This window comes from Camponotus vicinus, unplaced genomic scaffold (genome assembly GCF_025532165.1).
Source record: "Camponotus vicinus isolate PSW18456_S1 unplaced genomic scaffold, iyCamVici1.0 SCAF_6, whole genome shotgun sequence".
NCBI lineage: Eukaryota > Metazoa > Arthropoda > Insecta > Hymenoptera > Formicidae > Camponotus > Camponotus vicinus.
In genome coordinates this window covers 4546239-4560331 of record NW_028141978.1, presented here as the reverse complement: position 1 = coordinate 4560331, position 14093 = coordinate 4546239, and the positions used below count along the sequence as shown (strand labels likewise).

At 32.7% G+C, this 14093-nt stretch overlaps 1 protein-coding gene across 4 annotated transcripts in view; it reads left to right on the top strand.

The window, feature by feature from the left end:
* The window catches only part of LOC145973441 (uncharacterized), a 197897-nt gene that overhangs the window by 56083 nt on the left and 127721 nt on the right, over nucleotides 1–14093 (top strand). For all 4 annotated transcript variants that reach the window (XM_083102819.1, XM_083102818.1, XM_083102820.1 and 1 more), the window contains one exon: nucleotides 6520–6579. The gene's annotated coding sequence lies outside the window, so the exon portion shown is untranslated. The remainder of the gene's footprint in view (nucleotides 1–6519; nucleotides 6580–14093) is intronic.

Genomic DNA, 14093 nt, shown 5'->3' with positions numbered 1-14093 from the left:
CATTCATCCGCATCTACGTCGAATATCCTAACGATAAATTCAAGACATCCTAATTCCCGATCGTTGACCCATGATTTTTTTGCGATCGAGTCGCGAGAGTCGAAGAAAATTAAATTAATAATGTGAACAATAAATAATAAAATAAATATATAATATAAACATATAATTAATATATACATTATTAATTGTATACCTTATATTTAACATTAATTAATAAATATAAATTTTGAGACTCCGTTTCTCCTCGTCTGATTTTTCTCATGACGAGCCTTCGCGCACGACCCGATCTCTCCGATTTAACGGTACAAGTTATTCCGCGAACAGAAAGCCGTTGGTGTTCGCGGTGAACAGCGCGAACAAGAACGAAGGAACACGGTTTTTCTTCTCCCCGCGCGCAGACAATATTTTTTTTCGCCCGAAGCTTGCGCAACGGAAAAGAGAAATAAAGGGGATCGTAAGCGAACAGGTTACGGTCGTGGCTTAAAATTAGACTCGGTGTACACAAGACGACGGGGGCGAGCGCGCTCGATACATCTGCAACGTGGTTTGCGTATATTCGTGTTTCTTTTCTCTCTAGTCACTCTGTTTCGCCGCGGGAACAAAGGAAAGCAACGAATCTGAAAGTAAGACGCAGAGAGAGAGAGAGAGAGAGAGAGAGAGAGAAGGGAAGTGTATGCGCGTTCATTTCGTGCGTGACGAAAGAGCGTAGAAGGGACGCAGATGTACCGCCGGGATTTTAAACACCCGGATTTTTTATGTACGCGCGACCCGCGCACGTAATCCCGTAATCAAAGTCGTTAATAAAAGGTTTCGGCGTTCACACGTGCGCCTCCGCTCGGAGCGAGAAATCATTCGTTGATGCGAAATGTACGGCTACGACTCGAGGATTGAATTATGCGTATTTGACGCGAAGATATATTAACTGTATTAGTTATTATTTGAATTAGGTGAGTTATAGGAAAAGTGCATGTACGAGATAAGTACATATAATTTTATTTAATATTATAATAATATTAATGTATAAAAATTTAATAATATTAATATATAAATAAATAATAATATATTAACTCTTAACAGTTACACATGGATTATTTTGATCCTATAGTATTTTATCAGTAAAATATCTTGAAGGTCTTAATTAATAAAAACAATGTTTGAAATTTATTTTTTAACTTTTGTTATACATAATCATTTTTTACAGATGTCAAGGAATATATGTAAATTTTTACAGATTTTTTCCAGCTAAAATTACGGCAAGATATTGTGATTCATGTGTGACCAGCAAGAGAATAAAAATATGTATAATCAAAGTTTAATATTTCCATATTTATATTAATTTATTATTATTGTATCAATAATATTTAATGAATTTTTAACTTTTCAATAATATTTAATAATTTTTTAACTATTCAATTTTTTTAAATTAAATTTATTTAAGAATTATATGTACTTGTTTCATACAAGATTCATATTGATTTATTAGAGTTTTTATCCTGATTAAATTCTGTTAGATCTATATCTTTGAATATGATTATACTTTAGAATAGTGAATAGGTTTTAATTAGATAAATTTAAAACAGCAAATTTTACATCACAATTTTTGAGAAATTTACGATTAAAAAATAGAATGACGAAATCCTGTGGAATGTAAAAAAATTACGAAAAATAATCATTCCTTTTTGTATTAAAAAAAGGTATTTTTTTTGTTGAACTATGTTGTTATGATTATTTAATTAATGAATGGAGACTAGAATAAAAATAAAATAACAAATGATATAGATAGAAATTCGAAGAGAAAAATGCAATTTGCTATAGAAGGAACAATAAAGTTGCCACTGTGTGGTGTTCCTTTACAGTTCCATGAAAGTTACAGAGACAACTTAGAGCTAGAAATATATATATATATATCCCATATTATCCCCTACCCTATTATTCCAATTCTCCCCTATCCATAAATCCGCAGCTGCTGAACTTGAAATAATTTTATAGCAATGCAATATAAATCTATCGCAAAGGATGATTGTAATTAATAGATAATATTTTATATAATATACATCCTTATTTTTTGTCTAATCCAGTAGTACGCATTAAAAATGCATACAAAACAAAGATCGCGATCAGTGTTTTTTTTTTCCTTTTTTAACACTCCTTTGTAATATCATTTCTTTGGATTGTTTCAAACATTCTGCATCATCTCAACTGTGAAAGGAAGGAACGGAAAAGTAGAATTAATTCGAAAGAGAAGAAAGAGAAAAACACTGGATATATTTTTGTACGCTCTTCGAGCGTTGCGCAAACGTCGTTCGCGCGTGTAACATCCCCTTACAAAAGAATTGTAAAAAAAAAAAAAAAAACATTGAACGTGACCCGATTCTCTCGGGTTATTCATAGCGTTGCACACGCCCGCAAGAGTCTCAGCGTGGAGAGCATCGTGTCAAGACGCGCATTACCTATTCGCGTGTGCGTGTGTCTGGCCGAGTAGCGGATCGAGGGTGACGTAAGTGCGTAAGAGAGCGATCTGAAAGAGTTAATTCGTCGTCGAAACGATGTGGCTCGCCTGTGCCACGTCCGACGCTGTCGTTTTATAGTCCATCGGGCCGTAAAAGATAATTGGATCCTAGCTTGGCTATTATTGAGCTGCGCTGCTCAATCCAGGCGATAAAAGAATCGTCCGAATCTATGTCTCAGAATTTAATGCCACCGTTCAAATTACATATTTGATTTAATTATTTCAGTTTGTAACGAAAAACTGATTAATTGAAAATACTGGAAATTGGAATTTCTCTCTATTTTAATAAAGTTTCTCCCTCTCCCTCCCTCTCGCGTTAATGAGAAAGATTAAGGGTTAATTTTGCTTTACCTCAGATCGCAAGCTTTGTGAGTTTCTGTGTAAACTCACGACGAGATACTGAATGCTCTGCCCGGGGGGGTTTCACCTTAATTAACTGCCCTAAATTCGCGCGTACGAAGAAGGGAAAAAAAGGAATCTGTTAAAGGAGCGTTTGTCAGATTAGAGGTTCGTCTTTGTCTCGCCGCGCTTTTCAATAGGACTTAATTAATTTTTTTCATTCATTCATTGCCGTTGAAATCGACTAATTAGCCGACTTCACAAAATCAATCTTCCGATACGATAAATTTTCCGAAAGCTGATTGCATTCTTCTTCGATTATGTAAAAAAAAAAAAACAAATTTAACAATTTTTAATAATAATTGTCAATATAATCAATAATAATAGTAATCAATTTACTTAAATTTTGAATCGAAAAAGTTACTTGGGGCGAGGGATTCTCTATTTAATTACACCCAAATATATTTTCGGATGAGATAAGAAAGATAATGTTTATCTGTCAGCCATTTAATCGGCATTCGACTAAGAAATCGATCTTTTAAATTTTGAATCGAAAAAGTTACTTGGGGCGAGGGATTCTCTATTTAATTACACCCAAATATATTTTCGAATGAGATAAGAAAGATAATGTTTATCTGTCAGCCATTTAATCGGCACCCGACTAAGAAATCGATCTTTCTCTTCGGATGAAATCTTAGAAGGGTACACCGAATCCCGGTTTCCGGTCGAAGAGAAATATTGCTAGCAGCGCGCGTTTCTGCCACCTCGCAAGAAATTTCCATGCAAATGTTTCGTGATCGATATCCTCTACCGATGCCGATCGCATCTTTCTCCCTCGGTCTTTCTCGTCACTTTTCCTCGTAGATTTCTCCGGAGAGAGGGTGTTTACCCCCTCGAAATACGACGAGAACGTTTCGCGCCGCGTGGCGCGAGATGCAAATTTCCGAATCAACAATTTAAAGCCGTCTACTCGTTTAATTAAGGATTTCGGAGTTTCTACAATCGCAATAGAAGTCTCGATATATTCTCTCGCGGAAGTAAATCGTACGGCGAACTTTTTTCAAGTGATAACGATGCGTTTTGTAGATTCTCTTGCGGGAATTCTTTTCTCGATTTTTAGATAACATTTGAAAGTTTTAATTGTTTTATTATCCAATATAAATATTTGAACGTTTCACCTCCCATAAAGTTTCGTTACTTAATATAATTGCGATATCGTTTCGAATATATGATTGAAGGACTTGTGCTGCATCAAGATTTACACGAAAATATCATGAAACTCTCGAAAATCTGTCTCTTTTGTTAGATGCTATGTATAGGAATATGCATCAGAACTTTAGGATTTATTCCACAATGTAGTCATTGGATTTTCTATAAATAGTTAAAAATCAATATACCATAAATGCCAATGGGATGTGCAATAGAGCGACTTGCAAAGCAATATACTATATCACGTCGATTCTAAAATCTATTTCCTTCAACAAGTATAAATAATTTTTCTGAAAAAAAATAAGAAACACGATTATCGCTTTTGTATATAGAATAAGAATGCATTTTTAATTATATTCAAGTTTTGTTAATTTTGATTTTTTACTCATTTTTTTCTCCATTTACATATTTTATTTGTTAAAAACTATAATTTATATTTTTATTTAAATTTTTTTTAACTTTAAGAAGCAATTGTTGAACGAATACTTTAAAAAAAAGTGAAATTGATTAATCTTCTCTGCAATAATTATCACGATTGTCTAGCGTCATGTATGCGGCATGTATTTGTGTTCAAATCAATATAATCAAGATTTTAAATGTATATTTTTAATGCATATTTTTGACTTGATATTTTGATTATACAGAAAAATATTATGTTATAATTGAAATACCACTATTTTTTATATATATAAAATAACATTGTTTTCTGTGCAAGTTAAAACAACCTTTTTTTTGTATAGAACAGTTTTCTTGCAACGATAAAAATATTGTTTTATGGGACAGTGTTTTTAAAAAATAATTAAAAAAACATTGTTGTGTAGTTTCTTCCACGCTAAAATCTAATAATACCGTTTTGTGTAACAGTATAATAAACAGTTATAACTGATTATGTATATAAACGTATAGAGAGTTCTGTACATAATCGCTCTTCTCTTACGCAGGAGATATCCGATATGACGCGAGCAAGGTAAATGCGTATTACACGTCATTGATTTTTCTCGCTTGCTATTATTGTGCGCCATTGAATCCCCAACCATTGTACGCAATGCGACAATGTCTTACCACACCCAGTTTGTTTCGTGTGGAATTTAATTGTTTCGTAGGCGTAGCATACGCTTGACTAATATTTGCTCGATTGTCATCACACAATCAGTATCTCAGCCTTTGAAGATGTTTCTAAAATTAGCGCCGTTATATTAAATTTCGTGTTAACACACAATGCCATTTTTTTCCATTAAATAACCTTGTTAGAGAGTTTCATATTAATTACATATTTTTATTTTCAATATTCTCCCGCTTTTTCCCTTCTCTCTCTTCGGTAATATATCTTCATTACTGAAACCTGTTGTTATATTACGTTGCAAAGAAACCGCAGGGAGGAAATAAAAGAACGGATTGTATACTGGTTCGTACGCCACCGATACATTTGTCTACTTTTATGCACCGCGGTTCGTATCGCATTATATCGAGATCCGAGTGTAATTTGTCGCGCAGCGTGTATAACGCCGTTTTCATTTAACGAGCCAGCAAATGGAGCCCTTGCAAAATGTCCCATCGCTAGGAGAACAAAAAGCTGTTCCCCGCCCTTCTCTTGCTCGCCCTCCCCCTGCTTGAGCTGCCCTTGACTGCCAGGCGCGAACCCCGCGGCTAACATCTGTTACTCCCTGTCGCTAATTGTTATTGCACATACGACGCTACTCATGAATGTGTTTGCGTGTATATGTCGGTGACGGTCATTAAACTTCCCCATTACATTATTGCCGGATCGATCGATCCGTGGATCGCCAATGCAATGGTTTGAGGTTTCTTTCGTCGAGAGAGATGAGCACTTTAATAAGGACAAAAGATTTCCCGCCATTAAGACCAAAAATTATGTATACCACCGGATTAAAAAATGCAGCCACGCAATTACGCCCGAAACACTGTTGCAAATTGCCACTGTGGATGCTACGTTTCCATATAAATAGACTTGTCATGTGCAGATGTGTGTATATGTACACACACATATAAAAGTGCATTGTTTTACTAAATGAGCGCATATTTATTTTCGGTAGCGTCTTTAGAACAAAGTGCACTCTTATAAGATTTGGGGAAATGGTATACCTTTGTGTGTGATACAATACAAAAGTATACCGTTTTACCAAATGTGTGGTACAAATTTATTTTCGTGGTGTCTTTAGAGGAAAGTGCATCTTCACGAAACTGCACGTATCTTTCTCAGCAAATTATTATTTCTCGTACAATTACCATTCTTACGTTTGTATCGATCGCACGACGAAGTATAAACGCTTGGTATTAAATTGTAGCGAACAGGAATAATGTCGAAGGGCACTTTCGACGCTACAGATACGGAAAAATTGTATCACATTGTATCGCTTTTTTATTTAATATCTGAAATTAAGTAAATGAATTCTATGCAATAGATTCAATTGTATACAGCAGACTCTTATTTTCTGTTATAGAACGATCTATCTACGGAGCAAGCATGGAATCCATCACAACGATTACGCGGCATAGTTAAGGTAAGAGACCTTATCTAGCAAGTATACGCGCTATGCGTATTTCCAATTGATATAAATAATTGAAATTCGTGCAATCGTGCAATAAATTTTTATCGCCCATTATTTTAAACTTGCACGTTTGATATTTTTTATGGGACGCGACGATTAGATACATCATCGGCACTTTGCGCCCGAATGTCAAGCAAAAATAACACCTATCCTCGTTACAATTCGCGCATATGCGTTAATTACAAGTCATTGGGTCAAACTATAATTCTCGAGCAGTTTTATTCTATAAATTGTACTGCATATTGGGGAACTAATTTATCAGCAATTTATGCTTTGCACATAAAATTAACGAGCTTACAGTCTTGCGTGTAATCGAATTATTAATTCTTGACAAAGTTAAGAAAAACAATATTACATGTAATAAAAATTCAAAAGAGATTTACTCGAATTTATAAATATGAGAAAAAAAGATTTAAATTATTTTCTTTTTTTTTATTATCATAGATTTAAATTAGGGAAATATATAAATATGATTGATGTAACTCTTAAAAATGTACGTCTCTAAAATCTACGTTAGAGAATTTATTAGGCGACAAGCATTTTCAAAGACACATTATACAAGTTCGAGGTCAAAGATCTCGATCTTCCTTCGGTCACTTCCGACGATTAGATGCCAACAGACGTAGGATAAGGTCCAAGAAACGATCTTGAATCATGATCGCCTATAAGCAAAGTCATCGAAACGAAATTCACAATCGCGAACGATGCGAGAAAACAATATTTTACAACAGATAAGACGAACGATGCGGTGTCGGTCTGCGATTCGCAGAGGTAATTGCATTTTTCTCTCTTTTTTTCTCTCCTTCAACGGCGCTTTCGACGTATCGTGGGAAAAATATATCGATCGCGACTGGCGCGAGTGCAATCGCACGAACGTCTGCAATGCTGAGCGGTAACACGACCATCGTTCCTCGGAAGCGTTGCTGCCAACTCGATGAAATTTATCACCATTCTCCATTTTCTTAAAGCAACGCGAGAACTAGAATCTTGTACGAGGATATTTCATACCGTATAACGCGATATATCTGTAAATTTTTAATTATTTAATAAATTATTTAGTATTTTACTACAGGATGGATAATCGCGATTGCTCGAAATTTTTTGTTCGGAGCCAAAATAAAATTCAGACAACGAATTTTATCTAGTCACAATTATATTTCTTTGCAGGAACCACTCTTATACATTATATCGCGTCTCGGGTGAAAGACCTAATGTAGTTGCACACGCGGAAAGAGGAAAGTTTTGAGTAATACTTATACGTTTTTTTTTCCCCGGGAAGAAACTTATATCGTACGTAATAATTTTTCTCACGAAAATATGTGGCGCCTGAATCCTCTCGTATTTCGTGACAATGGTGGTCGCGCATCCTTGATTTTCGAGATTATTAACTCGACAAAGAGGCTGCTGCGAAAAATATCTCTATGTTCATTAAGTAGTTAAAAAAAAAATAAAAATATTAGTGCGACAGTGCCTTTCTATTCTGATTTCACTTCATACTTAATGCAACATATCATGCATGCCATATGTTTCTGTGAACTTTCTATTTTAAAACGTTTTCCAATTATATATACAGGGTGTCCCGAAACTAACGCTTGATATTTTAAAGGCAGATTCTCTGGCCAATTTAAAAACGATTTTTCCTTAGCGAAAATGTTGAAAGAGATCATTATTTTTTGCATATTCCCAATTTTTGTCATCATGTATCTTTCTAACTAAGCCTTAAATTAAAATTCTATTAAAGTAAACTCTACTTAAAATTAACTAAAGAATGTGACTTTATTAATATTTTATTCCCATAAGCCTTAGTTTGCGAAAAACCCTTTATTTTCAATCGTTTATAACTCGAAAACTATTAGTGCCGCGACATTTTCGCTGAGGAATAATCGTTTTTAAATTGGCCAGAGAATCTGCCTTTAAAATATCAAGCGTTAGTTTCGGGACACCCTGTGTATATATATATGTCTGTGTGTGTATAGTTGGAAAGCGTTTCATTTTAAAAACAGCGTGTCTCTTCGAACAAAACGTTTTCTTCGATAAAATATAAGTATCTTAAAAATATTTGAAAATATTTATAGTCTTTTCATGCATAAATATGACTATATTTTTAAATATTTTCTGAGATAGATATTTATATCTTATCGAAGAAAATGTTTTGTTCAAAGAGACACGCTTATTCTTGACAAATATGCATTCATAATAATCAACACGTAGGAAAATCCTGCATGTTCGCATGAAAATGACATGTTCACACATCGCGAGAGAATGAAAATGTATAACTTATTTCGATTCATAATTCGAAAGAGCAAAAAAAGTAGATTTTTTTGTGGTATAGATAAATAATACGCATAATTTATTATGTCAAATATATTTTCAAGTTTACCTGTCGCAAATTGGCAAAAGCGACAAATGGAGATAATGTTTCGTTTGGCAAAACTATATTCTCGTGTGATCAAAATAAATTATTAATAGTTTTCTCGTGGACATGCTGCGCTATAATTTTAAAACAAAGAAAGTTTTGGAACTTCTCCAAAATTTGGTCAAACTCGATGATATGTCGTCATCGGTTTCTTGGTCCGCGTGATTATGCAAATAGTAAATATTATTGTATATATTGAGGGTCGCTGTTTTTTTTCACTTCATTTTTAAAGAAAAATTAAAATCCAAAAAATTTATTATTGAAAATGATATATAAAACTGAGATACTATAAAAATAGAAATATAATTATTTACGTACCAATGATTGTTTGAAAAATTTTGTAATTTATCAAATTTTGTGAAAAATTCACAAAATTACAAAAAAATAGCATTGAAAAAATCGAACTTTGATAACATTGCATTTCTTCTATAGCGAATCTAAGATATTCAAGTCGACAATGAAAGCATCAGAATATATAGGGGTTGCAAATGCAGTGCTTTTGGCGTCGAAATGTGTTTTCGATGCGGCGCACGTTGCATCCCGGATTCGACTGGCAAAGCTTGATACAGAGAAAGAAAGAAACGAAATAATAGACGGCAAAAGAAATGAAATGTTCTTAATGAAAGAGGTCTTTGCGCGTGCGCATTTTACACACGATGAATAGCATGGTATTTATGCGGATTTAATGAATGGATACGTATGAGTTTTTTATTTGTGCGCGAATTATGTATGTAGACATTGATCCAAATTACGGGCGAATAGAATATATATGTTGAGATGATATTGCATTGGGAGAGATCATCCTTGCGATTCAATAGTGTTCGTATTTAGATATTTCTGAATTCTTGTCGAGAGAGAGAAGTTGCGAATAATAATCTCGCGATTATTATTAAAAATAATTATTTTTGTCGCAAGATGCAGTATAATTATCCACTAAATATCACAAATATTTCTTGAGTTTTTAAAGATAAAATTATACGTTATATATTTTTGTATTTAAAAGTTATAAAATATATATATGAAACAACTAAATTAAACATTATAGCATAGTAATTAAAATAAATAAAATAAAAATTAATTAAGTTTTAAATTAATTTGTGTATTAATCCAGAACAATATAAGAGAGTGATAAATAAATATCTAATTATATTTAAAAACAAAAATATAATTCAAGATTTATGTTAAATATAATTGAATATAAATAATTTGATTTTTATCTAGATAAATTTATATATATTTAAAAAAATAAACATTTACATAAAATCATTTACATTTACATCGAATAAAATAATAATAATTCATCAACATTTACATTTACATCGAATAAAATAATAATAATAGGCTGAATATATTTAATGAATAAATAAATTATTATATTTAATGAATAATTGAAGAGTTTATAATTAAATAATTATAATTTATATTATGATTAAACATTGAAGTTCTCTATTTACATTATAAATAGAAGCACTAGATTAAAATTTCACCGAGAAAATATCAACGCGAAATTTCATCAAGGCACCTGTTCTACTCGTTTACACTCTCTGGAGTGTAGAAACGTGGATATTTCTGCATTTGTTTAAATTAATAGCGCCCACGTAATTAGGTCAAGCGAAGTGGCGCGATTATACAAACGCGAGAAATGGTACATGGAGATTAAAAATTACCGCAACGTTTATTCAAATCTCCAGTTCGTATGTGGCAAGATTTAATCTTGACCTAACATTATCGTTACTCACACGAACAGCGAGATACTTTTTTCGTTCCCGAATATAAATACGATAAGAGAGAACTTGATTTCTTTCGTCGATGTGGATGGCAATCAAAAGCATCGAGAATCCGTTGGAATTCGACGATTGAAGGTACGTGTCGCGTTGGCGCGAAATAACATTGAGTACCCAGCAAACACCAAGCAACATTTATATAATTGTTGTAATTTCCCACTCAACAATATAACTAACATGCAACATTTATATTGTCGAGTGGGAAATTATAACTAACAGTTATATAACTGGTATTTGGCGTTTGCTGGGTAATGAAGGAAATCCTACCGGCGTTTTGCGCGAGACCAACGAGACGGCCATTGCAACGCGGATGTTGCATCGCGCCACGTGTGCACCAGCAACGTTCGAGCAGCAACAGTCGCGGATGGATGAGGGAAAATGTGGGAACAGCGTGTCCTTTATTCTACTCGCGGGATGCACGTTTCTCGCAAGATAAACGAAGGAGGATCCTCCCCGCCGCGCGAGGAGTTCTCCTCTTCATAATTCTTGTTCCCGCGAGTTTACGGCGCGCCTATAAATTTCCGAGCGAGCTTTAACGCGAATAAAGCTGGCGCGGCGCCGAGCATCAGGACGAAGGGAAGCCGCAGCTTTTACCAAGTGTAGGGTCGCCGTCGACGTTCAAGCGCATCGTGTATATCTAGTATTTTTTTTTTGAAGGAATTTTCAACGAGTACATTTAATTGAATTTGAATTTGATATGTATTGTGTTGGAGACTGATTTTTATTTTTATTTTCGCAGAATCCGGGTAACTTTTAATCGCTACATAGTACATTTGCAGAAATGCTGCAAAATAATATTTGAATTTGGAAATAAAAATATTTACGTAAACTTCTTTCTCTTCCTGCTGCGTATTTTTCATAAATTGTTAATGTAAAATGAAATATTTTATATTTACACTAAAATTTTAACTGAAATTCTATTTAAAATATTTTAAAATATTTTACGAATTAGAGAAGAAGATAAAAATATTTTAAATATATAGATCTCGTTGTAACATATTAAATAATCAATTGAACTTATTTATTTTATTATATGAACAATGAAATATATATTTGTCACGAATTTTTGTATTCTCTTTACTTTTCTTCTACGGTTTCTACATCTTATTCGTTTTTATTAATGTTTCATTAAATTAATTTAATAAAACAATATTATCTCTCAAGATATAATTTTTCTTTATTTGATAAGTCTTTTAATATTATTCTGTTAATAATTTCAAGATTTTCTATTTGTTTTATTACTTTTTACGAAAGAAAAATAAAATTTTTAAATAATATTTCATTTTTAAACAAAACGCAAGAAATAATAATATGTATTTATAAAATTTAGCTTTTACTGCATATTCAACATTATAAAATTACGTATAAAATAGGTGATATAATATAGGTGATATAATTTAAAAAAATCTCGTTTTAAGTGACATTCGAATAACATGTAATATTAATGTTACATGTAATATTATGTTACATGTTGAAAACTCAAAATAATTAAAAAAATATTTGTTTAAATATTTATTATGTTTTCGTTTTAATGAATTGAATTTATTTTGTGAATATGAGAACGCGTGCTACTACGTGAGAAATAGAGTGATTAGTGACATAATAATATACCGGTGAATTAATTGTAGGCACAAAGCAATTTCGCTTAAATTATTTACCGCAAATGTTATATAGATACGCATGGTTGTGTATCTATACAATACCATGTACGTGATTTCAATTACTTTGTTTACCTGTCATACATAATATGAGAATGAAAATAGGCGATCATCACACAATTTATGGCAGCCCATCAAATTGGATTATGCTAATTAGATGGGGCTTTATTATAATGACGTTCACGTGCATTGTGTTGTTTAGAAAATGAAACGAGAAATAGAAATTTTAGCAGGTTTTTAATAAAATATTATGTACAATAATAGTTAGATTTGAAAGTATGACATAAACGTTCGTTGAAAGTATGATTTGTGAAAGTACCTCGTTAATTTAATTACGTACTATGCTTTTACGAGCTTATGACAGATGAGTGCAATCGCAGTCATGGATATTATTAATGACAATTGAGCGATTTGTTCCGCAAAGCGGAGCATCGCATCGTTAACTTACCACTTTTCTCGCTTTATTTCCTCGTTATCTCCACCTTTCATTCCGCTTACGTCAATACTGAATTAAACGTGGGTGTGTCGCTTCCATTGTAAGTGTGTATATGTGTGTCATTATGCGCAACAGGAGTGATACATATGCAAATACGGAGAGATAACTACAGAAGAGTATGTTGTGCAAGCACATACATACTAAATTAAGAAAGAGAAAGTCAATGAGATAGTTTTATTGCTTGTAGAAAAGATCGAAATATTAGCAAGAAAATTAATATACATGGCTATTAAGGAAATCGTATAAAAAATTTTACTTCACATGTTTGAAAAATATTTATGTAAAAAATATACTAATAATTATAGCTTCGCACATGCCGTTTCATAAAAGATGTTTTTCTTTCTTATATTTGTATTTTATGTGTGTATTTTATTGTCTATATTTTATATTTTACTTTCTCTTTTTCTATTTTGAAAAATCTCTTTCTCTTATCTGTCGTGTGTGTCAGTGTTAAATTTTTCGTTTTATCAATAGCGTACGATTCATCTTTCATCTTTAATATTCTTGACCTACATAAGATTATTTGATATGCACGATCATTCGTGCATAATATGCATCTCTAGCTCGCTTTGTTCTAGCGACTGACTTGATGCTACAATCTTCTCTCGTGTTTTCTCAAAATAGTTTTCTTACCTCTAACAATGTAGGTTATTCAGTCGCGCTGTATATAATTTTAAGATTCTTTTTTTTCAAATTGCTCGAAAGAGAGATGATTCAGTCAGTTTAGAAATTTTTGAATTACTTGATTTTTTGCACAGAAACTTTTATGCTCACAGATATCTCAGATTTGCATATCTTTATGTTGGGATCGTATATGACGATGTTCGCTATTAGTCTGAAATCATGTTATCCACGCTTATAAGATTTTTATCGAACGAGTAGACACGCAAGTTTATAATTACGGGTGCCTTGCGTTTTGCAGTGCACTGATCATGCATAATATATATATAGCATTTAAAAGGTTCACGGAATTCCACGAATGGAATTTAGCATACGCGTTCGCATTATTTTGCAATCGAAAAGGAAAAATTATATCGTTAAACGTTTACGTCAAGTCCCGCAGTCTCGCTAATGTATAATATTAATTTGATCCATATTTTACATGTGACAAG